This window comes from Ambystoma mexicanum, chromosome 12 (genome assembly GCF_040938575.1).
Source record: "Ambystoma mexicanum isolate Mex_15411 chromosome 12, UKY_AmexF1_1, whole genome shotgun sequence".
Taxonomy (NCBI): Eukaryota; Metazoa; Chordata; class Amphibia; order Caudata; family Ambystomatidae; genus Ambystoma; species Ambystoma mexicanum.
The window spans coordinates 18995261-19007612 of NC_090936.1; the positions used below are offsets into that span (position 1 = coordinate 18995261).

Here is a 12352-nt window from a genome sequence, read left to right on the forward strand (position 1 = left end):
TAAGACAGTTTTTGTATGCGGTTCTGGTGGGTCTTGAAGAGGACTGTCGGTGGAATCTGTTGATCAGATAAGTTGGGGCGGCATTGTTCAGAGACTTGTGAGTGAGTGATGCTGTTTTTAATAGAATTTTATTTTTAGTGGTTAGCCAATTATTCTATAGGCTATAGTTTGTAATGTGTTCCCTTATGGAAATGCCCAAAGCTGCTCTTAGCGCATTGTTCTGAAGGGTTTGCAGTTTGCTGGTGGTAGCCTTAGTAGATCCCAGGTATAGGGCATTACAGTAGTCAAGGTGAGACAGAATAAGAGCTCTGGCGAGTGTCAGGCAGCTGGAATCCGACAGGAAGGGTTTAGCTGTGCGGATTAATTTGCAGGTGTAAGCCGTGGAGGATGCAAGGGAGCTCACTTGTCTTTTAAAGGAGAAATTGGAGTCAAGATAGAATCCCAATGTTTTGACCTCCTGTCCAACTTTGATGTTGTTTCCATCAATCATGAAGGAATTGTAGGCCGGGCCGAGCTTCTTTATATTAAGTGAGGTACCTAGGATGATGATTCTGTTTTATCATCATTCAGGCATAGTCCATGAGTGGCCTTCCATGCCTGGATGATGATGTACACCCTATTTAACAAGGCCAAATCCTGTCCATAATCTCCAGAAAGCGGAAGGAGGATCTGAGTATCATCTGCATAATTAGTGTAGGTGATACCGAGATGATCCATATCATTGAAAAGGGGCTTGGTAAATATGTTGTATAGTGTGGGGGAGACACAGGAGCCCTGAGGAACACCGCAGGTGATAGGTATGGGGCCTGCTGCAGCTGTGGGGGAGAAGACCCGCATGGTCCTGCCGTTAAGGAAGGATGTGATCCACGTGATGGCCTCCGTTGAGAAGTGAGCTGCAGTGTGGAGGTGTGAACATAGGACAGAGTGATCGACCAGATCGAAAGCTGCAGATAGGTCAAGGAGAAGGAGTAAGGCAGCTTGCCCATTGTCTCTGAGCGAATCGATTTGGGCTTTTAAGTCAATGAGAGCGGTTTCAGTCCCATGTTGGGGCCGGAACCCAGACTGTCTAGATCCTAGGAAGTTGTGTTCTTCCAGGTGCTTCTGTATTTGTACATAAGCAACTTTGTCTAGAATTTTTAGGAGAAAGGGAACGGTTGTTATGGGTCGGTAGTTTGTGGGTATGGCAGGGTCGAGGGTGGGTTTTTTCAATAATGGTACCCAGGATTGTTTTAGGTTAGTAGGGATGGATCCGGTGGCAAAGGAGGTGTTGATCAGTTTTGTGATGAACGGGGCGAGGTCCCGGGCAGCATCTTTGATGAGCTGAGCAGGGCACAGGTCACCCTGGCAATTGGACGGTTTCAGAGATAAGATGATTTTTTCCACTTCCAAAATATTGACTTTGGCAAACTGGAAACAGGCTATGTCGGTGGGCATGGGTTTGTCATGAATTTTTGAATTGAGAGTGTTGTTCAGGGAAGCTCTTTTACTGGCGATTTTACTTTGAAGAGTCACAATCGTGTTTGCTAGGGCGGTTTGAATGTTTGAGCACCAGCTTTTATCTTTGGTGCAAGTATCAGGGGGTGCTGTGGGGGTTTCTATTTCTTTGAGGATAGAAAAAAGTTCTTTCATGTTGGATTTGTCTTGGGATATAAGAGAGTCAAATGAGGTATGTTTGGCCAGGTAGATTTCTTTTTTGTACAGTGCAGCCAGTTTGGAGAGTTTGAGTTTGTTTGAGACTGTGGGGGATTTTTTCCAAATGGCCTTGCAACTTCTTTTTTGCTGCCTTAGGTTTTTGAGGAATGGTGTATACCATTTGTTGAGGTCCGTTTTTGGTTTATTGGATCGGAGTTTGAGGGGGGCGATGCGGTCCAGCGAGGTGGCCATAATCTTATTAAATTTGTTCGACCATGGACTCGGGGTCCAGGTCGTTTGGCTATGTGTTGAGAGTGGGGAGTAGATTAGGGATAAGTCTTTCTGCTGTCATGTTTTTCTTGTTTCTGGTAGGGGTAGGTGGGGCCTTAATGATAGGCGGTGGTGGTGGCCTATCGGTGGAGAGCATGAATGATATCAAGTGGTGGTCAGTCCAGGCTAAAGGTGAGATATTTGTAATATTTGCTAGGCAGTTGTGGTCGGCCACCCAGTCGAGTGTTCTGCCTTTCGAGTGTGTTGGTACTGTGCATCTTTGCACAAAGCCTAATTCAGTGAGAGTATTAGCTATAATGCTGGCAGGATGGTCTTCCGGGTCATTGTAACCCAAGTTGAGGTCACCTAGGGTGAGTGAGTGGAGCTTTTAAGGTTACTGGATAGAATAGAGTTGAGGTCTTCATCGAAGGTACCCATAGGGCCTGGTGGGCGGTAGATAGTTTGGGTGTTAGTGAGAGGTATTTTGACTGCTAGTATTTCGCAGGAGAGGGCATCTATAGAGGTGGCTAGTCTCATGGTAAGACTGCACTTATGGATAATGGCGACACCGCCTCCTCTCGAGATGGGTCGGTCTTGTCTCAGGATAGTATAGTTATCTGGGATTGCCAGCATGAGCATAGGGCCTGCTGCTGGGTGTAACCAGGTTTCGGTGATGGCGAGGAAGTCAAGGTCTTCTGCCAGTATTAGGTCTGCGATTTCTGTAGCATGGGCTACCAATGATCTGGCGTTGATCAAAGCTCCCTTGATTTTAGGACTAACTATGTTGTTGGGAGTGGAATCTGACTTTTCTGAGGTAGTAGTATGGCGCTTGTCCTGTGAGGGTTCAGGAGTGCCCAAAGTGAGGGAGTTGTGAAAGGGTGTGGAGTAAGGTTTTTGTAATAGGTTACTGATTTGTGTGGCAGGGTTAGGTCGGAAAGGTTGCGTTCTACGGTTTTGTGTGTTAGTCAGTGAGCGGGCCAGGGGCTCATGGATTTTGTGTGTGATGAAGCCACAGAGACGCAGCCTGGAAGAGGGTGCGAGATAAAGCCACAGAGAGGCAGCCTGGAAGAGGGTGTGTGATGAAGCCACAGAGAGGCAGCCTGGAAGAGGGTGTGAGATAAAGTCACAGAGAGGCAGCCTGGAAGAAGGTGTGTGATGAAGCCACAGAGAGGCAGCCTGGAAGAAGATGTGTGATGAAGCCACAGAGAGGCAGCCTGGAAGAAGATGTGTGATGAAGCCACAGAGAGGCAGCCTGGAAGAAGATGTGTGATGAAGCCACAGAGAGGCAGCCTGGAAGAGGGTGTGTGATGAAGCCACAAAGAGGCAGCCTGGAAGAGGGTGTGTGATGAAGCCACAGAGAGGCAGCCTGGAAGAGGGTGTGTGATGAAGCCACAGAGAGGCAGCCTGGAAGAGGATGTGTGATGAAGCCACAGAGAGGCAGCCTGGAAAGAGGGTGTGTGATGAAGCCACAGAGGAGCCTGGAAGAGGGTGCGAGATAAAGCCACAGAGAGGCAGCCTGGAAGAAGGTGTGTGATGAAGCCACACAGAGGCAGCCTGGAAGAGGGTGCGAGATAAAGCCACAGAGAGGCAGCCTGGAAGAGGGTGCGTGATGAAGCCACAGAGGAGCCTGGAAGAGGGTGCGAGATAAAGCCACAGAGAGGCAGCCTGGAAGAAGGTGTGTGATGAAGCCACAGAGAGGCAGCCTGGAAGAAGATGTGTGATGAAGCCACAGAGAGGCAGCCTGGAAGAGGGTGCGAGATAAAGCCACAGAGAGGTAGCCTGGAAGAAGGTGTGTGATGAAGCCACAGAGAGGCAGCCTGGAAGAGGGTGTGTGATGAAGCCACAGAGGAGCCTGGAAGAGGGTGTGTGATGAAGCCACAGAGGAGCCTGGAAGAGGATGTGAGATAAAGCCACATGCTTTTTGAGGTTATTAGACACATTTGCAGGCTATTGTGTTAGGGGCCAGGTAAATTAAACGTGCAATGCTGCAAGACAGTCTGCACGGTTCTTTTGTGCATGTCACAAGCAACCTCCAGGGATTGGTCTATTTTTGCAAAGTTTAAATAAAGTGGTGGGGGTTGGGGGTATTGTAGAATTCAATTCGTTTTTAAGGACACGCAGATTAAAAAGTCACAAGGAGTCACTGACGTGCATACGTGTTGTGGTTGCAGCACCGAGTGCCAGACTATGAAGAGAAGGTGCACCTTGTCGCCGGGGGAGTGGTGTCGTGTCTCCCCCCCCCCAGCACACGCCCCTGCTGCAATCACTGCTTAGACTAGAGAGCCCGGCGGAGTAAAGAGAGCAACTCTTGCCAGCAGGAGGGCTGCTGGGACAGGGCACTTCCCAGGACTTTTCTTGCAAGTGTGGTGGCGTGTGGCCCCTCCGTTAGAAAGAGGCCACAGCACCTCCCCCAACCCCCCCATATCCCAGAGGGAGGGAGGCCCGCGCACGCCCCGTGCCCCCCCAGCACCACCCTCCCGACTCACCGCCGGCTTTTGCGAGTGCCCCCTGCCCGTGGCCCGGCACAGCGTCACTGCCCCATGCCCCCCGCGGGCTGGCGGCGCCCCGTTGCCTGACAACCCCCCGCCCCGGCAGCCGGAAGGCAGGCAGGGTCCAGAGCCGGACTTCCTAAGGGGGAGGGGCCTGGCTGGCTCGGGCCGGCGTGCGCCGCTGCCTGGTGTGCGCGCGTGCGTCGAGCGCGCGCACACCTCAAGCCGCCGCCGCCGCTCATTCGCCGGCCCCGCCCGCGCGCACGGCGACGTCACATGCGGCTTCAGCGCGTCACGTCGCCCGACCCAATCGCGCGGCCCGATGGGAAGAGGCGGGAAGCGGGGCGGCCACGTGCGCCACGCACGCCTCGCCAGAGGTCGACGCAGCCAGAGGGCCAGGGGTTGGCCAGAGTCCCACAGGAGACAACCTGTCAGAAACAAACGCAGGCCCAACTTAATGAAGGGGAACTTATAAACCGTGTCTGCTCTCTTTCAGTGGAATAGAGGTCTTGTTGAAGATCCCACACTTTGTAGAAAAGCTCTCACTAGAACTCAGAAACTGGACACCTATGGAGCCACCTTCACTTAAATGCATTAGAACATAGTCATTGGGACATGAGGGAAAGGATAGCCCATACCGGACACCCTGCCCGAGTCTGTTATGGGCTCTGCGGAGGTCAGGTCCAACTTTAGCACATCACACACAAAGACATGCTAGATCCAGTTGCGAGTAGGAAGCTGCTCATCCCTTTTATTGGGCCACACACGTGATCTTAACACATGACTGCATGCATCCAGGAGGTGACATGCTTACGTCACACCATCCCACGACAAGGGGAAGAACACGAAAACATGAACACAACTTTTCATAATACAACAAGACTGTCACGCTTTTCCCCGGGTACACTCGTGCCACGCCTCCCATACACAACATGATCCTACCATTCCGTCAGTTCTCACACGTGTCAAGCAGCCCAGAAAGAGACGAGGGTACCTACGGCCTTTTCTGCATTGGAATCTACCATGGCATTATCTCCAAGGCAGTGCCTCTTCACGAGCACACAAAGAACTTTTCTACACGTCAGCGCTCCTCCATAGGAATACAAGGAACCTCCGATCACGTGACCACAAAACGCCAGTGACACGTGACCTAGCGCCGGCAACTGGCCCATTTAACATCAAGGGTCATATGATGCAGTCTCACGTGATTGTGTCACATGATTTTTCCCACAGTTAAAAGCACAGGGGAAACGTGAAGGAAGCGCTTCACAGCTGCTTCTTTGGAGTGCTGCACGGCCTTACGAACCTTTTTGGATTCTTTGGATTTCTTGACTTTGGAACGTTATAAGGATTACTTTTTGTCTTTTCCCTGGATTTCAGTCTGTCATCAGGTATCACAACCTTTTGCTTTGCAAACTTGGATTTTGAACTTGGAACTTTGTTGTTATCTTTGGTTACCGACCCTGGACTGTTTCTCGGACTGCTCACGGATCATCCCTATCATTCCTATTATTGTATTGCATTGCCATATACTACGACTGTTTGATTCAATCACTCATTGCCTTACAGTGGTCAGGGGGTCCTTCCGGTGTTCCTGGTTCGAGATTGATGGCACTCTACACCTGTGGCCTCAAATATTGCACTGGTAGTGAATCTCTTTCTATCAGTGTGGTACTTGGGGACGGAGGTACCATAATCTGCACGACCATCAAGAATAGAACAAAGACTTAGCCCCAGAGTTCATTTTCGCCGCTAGCCTTGTCCACTCGCATTCTTGCGTTGGTGGGCGTGGGCCTTCTTTAGCCTTTTCAGTGCTGCCGCTCCAGCATCGATTACCAGCAGTCTTTGCTGCAACCTCTGCCTCGTTCCTGCATTCCCCTCCTCCTTCATCTTTGGACCTGTCGTCTGTCCAAATCCTCCTGATCCTCCCCCTGCCCGCTGATCCCGGCTGCCTCCTCACCTGAGATGTTGGAGTATGAGCTGTCCTGCAGTAGGTGCCTCCGGTTGAGGTAATCCTTTTCCTTTTTTTGAGGTGTGTGCCTGCCTCAGGTAGAAGCCACATTGGCCACCTGAAAGCTGCAGCCCCTGGGACTTCTATCCCATGAAAAGGCCAAAAGCGGGGAAAAAGCCTGAAGGCTAAAAAAAAACCTCTATCTGCAGATGGAGTTTTGACAGAAGAAGAGGTCTCCTCAGTCCAAGCTCGAATCGGACGAAGAGTAGCTGAGTTCAGGTAATATGATGGTCGTCAGGTTGTAGTAAATCACCAATTTCCATGAAATGACATCCAAAGATAAGGAGAAGCAGAGCATGTTGAAGATTAAGGCAAACTCCTAACGGTTGACAACAGAAGTCTGCCCAGAAGCCAAATACATTCAACCAGAGGAGCTGGAGCCCTCTCTGCTGCAGGAGCAGTGCCCCCACCCCCTCAGGTGCCTAGGGCTTCATCTATACAAAAGGTAGGCCACTGGGCTGATTTACTACTTTTTACCAGATCATCTACTACCCCGACCGACATCTGCGGAAACCACACCTTTATTGCATACATTTGATGCCGTTGTGCTGCATTTGATCCTTGTCCAGCCCAGCACTGCAACCTGCTTTGAATCTCCATCTGTGTGTTAAGCCACCAATGCAACACACGTGGCTTCGACATAGCCTTTGTTTCTGCAGCCCAGCATTGATCCTGCCCTACCAGTGACTGGCCTGCCGCCATTGGCCAGTGGGCCCTTCTTGAGAACCAATCCGGCGCCGGCAGGCGAGCGCCGGCAACACCCACTAAGGCACACACAACAAGGGACGTTTCCTGTCCCGAGCCTGTCCAGAGCTGACAGAGCCCAGGACCCCCGGTATCCACCCTCCAACACCCATCACACCGGTAAGCAGCCTGCACGACCGTAATGACTGAAAATCACTCACCCACAAAGGAGCGTCTCACGCGCCCGCCCTGCATTTATTCCTCTTAAAGTACACTACCCTTCAATATCAGGCACCCAGTCTACTCACCGGTGTGCAACTCGGCGGGTCATCTGCTGAACTCTCCACTTTACGCATGAACTCCCACCCCACCTATATAGCCCTATGCCATAGCATATGTATCAATCACCGCCCTTAGCCACATGTCACCGATGTTTATGTGCTCACTATAATCACGGCCCCACTATCAGTACCTCACCTACACTGTACTTCTATCCAACTACGAGGTCTCGATGAACACGATCACATTGCTGCTCCCCCGCAGGACCCCGAGCAATGGTGCATAACCATGTGCACTTGCCACACTGCACATTACTGATTAGGCACTGCCAGTATACCTGACGTACCGTCTATTCGACTGCATCCCTGCTTAATGAAACGTTATTAAATGTACTGCCATGCCACTCTGCCATGCTGCTTCTCCTAATATTCTGTATCTACCAAGATAATTCACATTACTATTAACCCTTTCTGCCCACACTGTTGCCCTCAGCCTACGGTGACTACACTGGACCCAGCATTCTATGAGCATTCTGCACTAAACACTTGTGACGACTTTGATACTTGCTCATTGTAACCACATTGTTTTTCATATACTGCAACCGCTTTAATTGTCTACTTTGACCATAATGCTATACGCTGCAAAAATGTCACCTGCATAACTTATCCCATTGCAAACTTATTGATTCTCGTCCCCCATAGATACTCGAATCTAGGTGTTGTGATTTTGTTGTTCGGATGCCCACTGTGACACTACTGATTGGGTCACTACTGATTCTTACTCCCACCTAGAAATCTGAATCTAGGCGTTGTGACCTTGTTGAACTGCACCACTGCCCATTGAGACTATATTGACTTTGCCCCAATCCTGGAATTCAAATCTAGGTGTTGTGATTTTGCGCTGAACTGCTGCTCACTGTGATCTAGGCGTTGTGATTTAGCGCTGAACTGCTGCCCACTGTGATATTACTGTCTTTGCATCCACCTAGAATTTCAAATCTAGGCATTGTGATTTGTGTATTGCTTCCCCTGTGTCCCACCTCCGTTCAGCTTCGGCATGCTACCACATAGAAAACCGGCTCTAGACACTATAACCTACTGAAGCTCTGATCCAGTGCTACCTGCCTTTGCCAATCACCGGCTGCACACACACTCCTAGCAACCTTTCCCCCCACCATGTCATACAAGTGTCCAACCCCCTATCTTAACACAGACTCACCATCCCGCACTCTCCCTGCCTCACTCCACTCAACCAGCCTAATAAAACTCCTTATAGCCCTCACTATAATGACCGCTACACTGCCCCATACATACCCAGCTCTCCACACCCAGCACTCGGCACCAGATTCACCTGCCACAGCACCAGACACCAACACTATACAATCTCTGCCACCTAGCCCAGCTACCAGACTCTGTAACCTCAGGATTCGATCTAGTCCCGGGTACATACCCGGTGCACCCACACCCATCACAACTAGAAACACCAGACTAGGCTCCCGGACTGCACCATTACCCCAATCTAAGCTAAGCAAATACATGACCCCTCTCCCCCCTTCTCCCCAACATGCCGCGACTCTACCTCGCACTAAGCCCCCCACTACCACCCAAGACAAATATATCAAAAGCACACTACACCCTCCTCTCAAAGGTGCACTACTGAACGCCCGATCCCTACCTGCACATGCCCTAGAGATAAATGACCTCCTATCCACACTCAATTTGGACCTACTATGCATCACCGAAACATGGCTCCATGATGCCTCCTGCCCAGCCATCGCACTAGCCCTACCCACAGGCTACTCCATCTTCAGGCAAGATAGATGTGACAAGATTGGAGGGGGAGTCACCCTTATCCATAAAGACTCTCTGTCCATCAAACTAGCAGACCCCACCACTTGGGGTGGAAAAGCTGATATCCTATCAGCCAAGCTCTCGCTCTCCCCCAACAATCTAATCAACATACACATTCTATATAGACCCCCTGGACTCCCAGCAGATTTCCAAGAACACCTCTACCATCGGATTAGCAACAACATCAGAAAGTCCACCAAAATCCTCCTACTAGGAGACCTTAACTTAGGATATAATGATCCTAAAGATAAATCCGCCACAACCCTAGCGAAAGAACTTGCAGATCTAGGATTTGTTCAAGGAGTCCTCACCTCCACTCACTCCAAAGGCCGCACCCTTGACTGGGTCATGGACCATAACTGTGCCTCCCACATTACGGCTAATACCCCCCTCCCCTGGACGGACCACACTTGTATAGAATTCCTTATCCCCACCAACCCCAAACCAAAAAATCTCACCTATGCACCACCTGCCACAACAAGAAGCTCAAAAAAACTCAAAGCAGACAACCTGCGTCCGCACCTCAAAAATCCCTGCCTAGCACCACCGTTCTCTCAGGACCCAAACATACTATCAGCTATCTTTAATGAGACTCTCACCAATGCCATAAACTATAGCCCCTCTTGAAAATAAGAAAGAAAAAATATCATTCCACTGCAACTCTTGGTTCTCGGATGAACTCCAAACACTCCGAACTCAAAAGCGTCAGGCGCAAAAAAACTGGCAAAAGGATCCCAGTGACATAAATAAGAGCCTTTTCAAACAAATAGCCCTCCAATACAAAAAAGCCATCTTAGCAGCCAAATCAAACTCCTTCAATGACAGGATCTCAAAGGCCAACTCCGAAGCTAAAGAACTATTTGCAATCTTTAACGAACTAGTCACTCCACCAGCTAGCACTGAAGACAAAGCCTGGTGCGCTAGCATTCAATCCGCCATGCTCAACAAAATAAAACTTCTACAGAACAAAATCCAAAACCATTGCAAAACCCTCCCGATTCAAAAAAACAACCGCTCTTCTCAAGACAAGCGTGGTAATCCCAACCACGCTCAATTCACTTTCAGAGACGTCACTGAACCGGAGGTCCTCAACCTCATCAAAAACCTCAAACCATCCCTCTGCAAAGCTGACATCTGCCCGGCCAAACTCATCAAGGAATGCGCTAATGACCTAGCACCATTGATTACTGCTTTCATCAACGCCTCCTTCCAAACAGGTACTGTCCCAGTCAATCTCAAGGAAGCCTGGGTACGGCCACTCCTAAAAAAGGCCACGCTTGACCCAACAAATCCCAACAACTACAGACCTATAACGACAGTCCCGTTCCTCTTAAAAATCCTAGACAAAGCAGCTCACAGCCAGCTAACTCTATACTAGGCAAAAGACAATCCGGATTCCGTGTTGGGCACGGGACAGAAACCGCCTTATTGGACCTAAAAAATCAAATCTCTCAGATCATGGATAAAGGCAAACCTGCACTACTCCTCCCACTTGATCTATCAGCTGCATTGGACTTGGTAGATCACCAAACTCTTACCACTCACCTCACCCATGCAGCTCATTTCTCTAAGCAAGCAGCATCTTGGATCACATCCTTCCTTGAAGGTAGAGCCATGAAGGTCTATTCGGAAACAGCAAACGCAGACCCTACTACTATCAACTGCGGTGTCCCCCAAGGATCCTGTACAGCCCCCGCCCTCTATAACCTCTTCACAAAACCCCTTTTCGACCTACTGGACTCTATGGGTATAGCATATACCAACTATGCAGACGATACCCAAGTACTTATTCCCCTATCTGGACTCTATCACCAAGACACCACGACCCTGCACAACATCTATGCCACTATCCAAGCCTGGATGGCAATCACGGCCTGTGTCTTAACGGGGAAAAGACTGAAATCCTCATCCTTGGCCTAACAAACACCTTAACGAAGCTAAGCCCCCAATACACCAATTTCAACATAGATAACTCTACCATCCCAGTATCATCCACTGTCAAGACTCTTGGTGTTCACATTGACGCAAATCTATCGATGAACAAACAAGTCAGTGCCATAGCCTCTGCATCCGCATTCAGCACCAAACTCATCAATGCCATTAAACCATACCTATCCACCCCCAACCGCCTAGCCATAGCTAGAGCCACTATAGGCGCCAAACTCAACTACTGTAACGCCTTCTTAGCTGGCACCTCCGCCAAGAACATCCAAAGACTACAAACCACACAAAACAATGCAATCAGAGCCGCGCTAAGCATCCCTAGAAGAGACCACATATCTCACGCCAGACGTGAAGCTCATTGGCTCCAGGTCAAGGACCGTATCACTCTGAAAATCCTCACCATCACACACAGATGTATCCACAATACCGCCCCAACATAGCTATCAGAAGCAGTATCCAGGACCACATCCCTTCGGCCCAGCAGAGCCCAGTACACCAACCAGCTACACTTACCACACATTAAGAGAGCTACTGCGGGAGGTCTAGGATTCTCCTACATTGCTCCAAAACTTTGGAACTCTCTCCCAGCCACCCTTAGAGCCGAAACTTCCATCACTGTCTTCCGCAACAACCTCAAGGCCACCTTCCTCAACTAGCCCTGCCCAGGTTACCCCGATTGTAATATAACTCAAATGTATATCTATATTGTAACTTATAGCTATATTACCAACGACTATATAACTATTTTGTACCCTGTATATATATATATTGCAAATGACTATGTAACTAAGATCTGTACTGTAACAAGTGCCACGAAGTCCTCGGACTGTTGTGCGCTATATAAATACGAATAAAACAAAACAAAACAAAAACAAACAAATAAGCCACCGGAAAGAAGGAGCAGACGTAGCGGTAAGCGTGGGGAAAAGGAGGCACCAGAAGAACGGCGTAGCTAGCGAGCCAGAGGAGGCCAACAAGAAAAGAGGAAAGAAAGGAAAGCTCCCCAGTAAGGGAAACGCACAAACCGGGAGGAAGAGAGAGCTGGAAATGGCGGGACGAGGGCCGGCAAAACAGTACGGCCGAGAGCTGAAAAGGAATAGCGGAAAGATATTTTGAGAAAGCATTCCGGTGTGGAACGTAAGAGGAAAAATTGTAGAGCGGGTTAACCGAAAAGGAGAAACAACGCCAAATGG

The 12352-nt window shown here is 49.6% G+C and overlaps 1 protein-coding gene across 1 annotated transcript in view; it reads right to left on the reverse strand.

Moving 5' to 3' along the window:
* Positions 1–4583, reverse strand: part of TMEM243 (transmembrane protein 243) — a 46704-nt gene extending 42121 nt beyond the window's left edge. Inside the window, exon 1 of the mRNA XM_069627829.1 lies at positions 4389–4583. The gene's annotated coding sequence lies outside the window, so the exon portion shown is untranslated. The remainder of the gene's footprint in view (positions 1–4388) is intronic.
* Between the last annotated feature and the right edge of the window lie 7769 nt (positions 4584–12352).